Consider the following 3132-nt stretch of genomic DNA (forward strand, 5'->3'; position numbering starts at 1 on the left):
CAGAAGGAGCAATTCATTATAATGATATCAATTAAAACAAATGTAACGAAGCAAAAGGATACTCCAACTGGGCATACATCCCAGAACTCCAAATCACTTTTTTTTAAGTTTCTTTCCAGACACATTCCAGGAGCACTTTCTGAGCAAGTAGGGGTGGGGAGAAATATTCCTTCAGGCGGCATTATACTGCCATGCACATGCTAGTCTTAATGTTAATGTTAACACAATAATTTTGATGTTCACTTTGGTCAGGTTACTTCCACTACACCGCATGCAATAAAGCACCTTTCCCTTCCTTCCTTCCCAGCATTGTGCTGCATTGTTAGCTAACATTTGGCACAGACTAAAGATCACAGTGGGCAGTATTATCTCGTGCAATTAAGTAAATAATCTTCTTGAGATATTCACCCAAGGATGTGCTACGTTCACCATAATAGTTTTGATAGTAGAAAAGGCTTCTGGTATTTCAGTTCAGTTTAGCTCAGGGGCTCTTCCTCTCTTCTTCCATATCTTTGCCTCATTACGCTTTCCAAGTTGCAAGCTTCAGTTAATTTTTGCATGCTTCTGTTTTCCTGGTATAAGTGTTAACCAAGGGAAACAACAGCTATGGAAACCTTGGATTTCACAGACCTCTTTCTTTGCTCTGTGATTTGCAGTTACAATTTGAAATCTGTTATTTTATTCTTTTTTTTTCTTGCTACAGCCAGTCACTAACACTTGTAGAATACTCATGTTTGTCAGTAGTTTCTTAGACTACTAGTTTTTGCTGCTGAAAATAGCTAGGCTGAAGGCCTGGCAGTTAAATTACCTATTTTCTTATTGGTTTTTCAAAAACTTACTCAGAACCAGAAACTATTCTGTCTTGCTGGGAAAAAAAAGTCTCTAACATGTGTCATAGCATAACAAGGATAGAAAGTTCAAATCTTTCAGCAACAGAGAGAAAGTGAAATATGCAATACTTTGAGCTGGATGCTTTAATATTTTGTCCATGGAAATGTTCTGCTCTTTCTGTTTTTTAACTTACTTTACTAATACATTCACTTTGTTTTTACTTTGTATTGATCTGACTGAAGATATGACTAGGTTGGTTGTTTCATGAAAAATATTTAAAAATTTTAGTTTTCTTCAAACATCTGAACAAAAGTTTTAAGAGTTGACTTTGGTCTGTGTGAAAGAATCTTTTTTTTCTAATTCCTCTCTCCCCAGCACTTTTCAGTGCCAAAAGCGGGGGTGAGGAGGGAAAATGAAGAAGGTCAAGCAATCCCTCTGAATAAAAACAGAACATTTTCCCTATTTTTGGGGTGTTGATTTTTTTCATTTAAAATAAGAAGCTTTTTGGAAGGGGAGAGAAAATAAATGTTTTCATTAATATTTTTGTTATCGAAGAAAAATGCCATTTTTCACCTTTTTTTAAATGTCTGGAAATAGAACTATTTGAAATGTTTCAATCTGGAACAATTTTTGTCTTGATGAGACAAGTTTTTACTGAAGCAATACTTTATTGGCCTGATGAAGCTATGACTAAGCATAATCAAAGTGCAAGAAACAAAACTCCCATATATCTCTGCTTATCAAATACTTATTGCTGTAGTATCCATTTATCACATCATTGTTTAATGAATCCATCCTTAAAACATTCCCGTGAGGAGGGGAAATAGTATTTCACTTGTACACATGGGACTGGAAGCAAAGAAGCTAGTTGACTGGTGTAAAAGGAAATATTCTGGTGTGGATACAGATAATACTGACAAAGCTGTGAAATACAGTTTATTCCGCTGTCCTTCAACATAACAAACTACCAGTAAAATGAAGTTTCCCCAGTATGATGACTAAGATGACTACTAGCTCAGTTGTGTCAGTCAGGGATCATGCTTTTTCATACTCCTCCTGACTGATGCAGCTATGTCAACAGAGCCTAAGCATCTTGAACAATTCTCACTTCATTTTATTCCCCTTCCAGTATTTCCCAATGTGAATACAATCCACACAATAGTAGTTTCATTGTATATTTAGAGGTTCATTCCCCAATGTAAGTTCAGCCTTATTGTCCTTTTCTGATTTGGTGGAATTTGCTAGGTGGTGAATGGTGCCAATTCTGTAGTATCTTACTCTTCTCCGAGAGCAGAGGTGAGCAAAACATGGCCCCTGTGCTGGATCTGGCCCATGGTGGGTCTTTGTCTGGTCCATGAAAGGTCCCCTGGCCAGGGCACTGTCCAGCTGTGGCACGTCCTGCCACCCCATGGGCATGTGGTGGGGCTGGGGCAGCTGCATGACTGCACTGTCTTGCTAGGCACCCCAGGTGGCATTTGGCTTCTTCTAGCTGCTGCCACTGCTGGCCCCAGCCCCGCAATACCAGTAGGGACTCATGCATACAGCCCCAACTCCTCACACCCCGTGCCTGCTCCAGGTTTGCCTGCCCAGGCTCAGCAGCGGCGGCACAGGACAGAAGCTGTCGCTCAGTGCAGGGGGAAAGCAGCCCCTCCCCCATGCTGCTGCTGTCAGTTCCCTGCTGCAGCCACCCAGAGCCCACACTGGATTGCCTTGCATCTACACCACCATCACTGCTGCCCCTGGGCTGCCCCACAGAGCAGCAGTGGCAGTGCAGAGCAGATGTAGGGCAACCCAGCAGGGGCTCTGGGCAGCTGCAGCAAGGAACTGCCAGCAGCAGGGGGGGAGGCACCGCTTTCCCCCTGCACTGAGCAACAGCTTCTATCCTGCACCACCACTGCTGAGCCTGGGCAGGTGAGCCCCAAGCAGGTGCGGGCAGGGTCGGGGCTGCACCCGTGGGTCCCCACCGGTACCATGGGGCTGGGGCCAGTGGTAGCAGCAGCCAGAAGGAGCTGCCACCTGGGTTGCCTAAAAAAGGCAGTCCAGCCACAGAGCTGCCCCAGCCCCACTGTATGTCTAGGGTGGGTGGCGCAGGGTGGGCTGGGTTGGAGCTGTGCCCAGGGTCTGGCTGATCCAATCCAGTGGGACTGAGTCCAGAGCAGGTGCCGGGTGCTCTGGGACTGCGCATGGCTGGATGTGGTGGGGATGCACCACAGGGTGCGTGGGCTCGGGGCTGTTGCAGGCTGAATGCCTCAGGGGGGTGTGTGCAGTCCCTCCCCTGCCCCCCCCACCATACCCACAAAC

The sequence above is a fragment of the Alligator sinensis genome, unplaced genomic scaffold (genome assembly GCF_000455745.1).
Source record: "Alligator sinensis unplaced genomic scaffold, ASM45574v1 scaffold135_2, whole genome shotgun sequence".
Lineage (NCBI taxonomy): Eukaryota > Metazoa > Chordata > Crocodylia > Alligatoridae > Alligator > Alligator sinensis.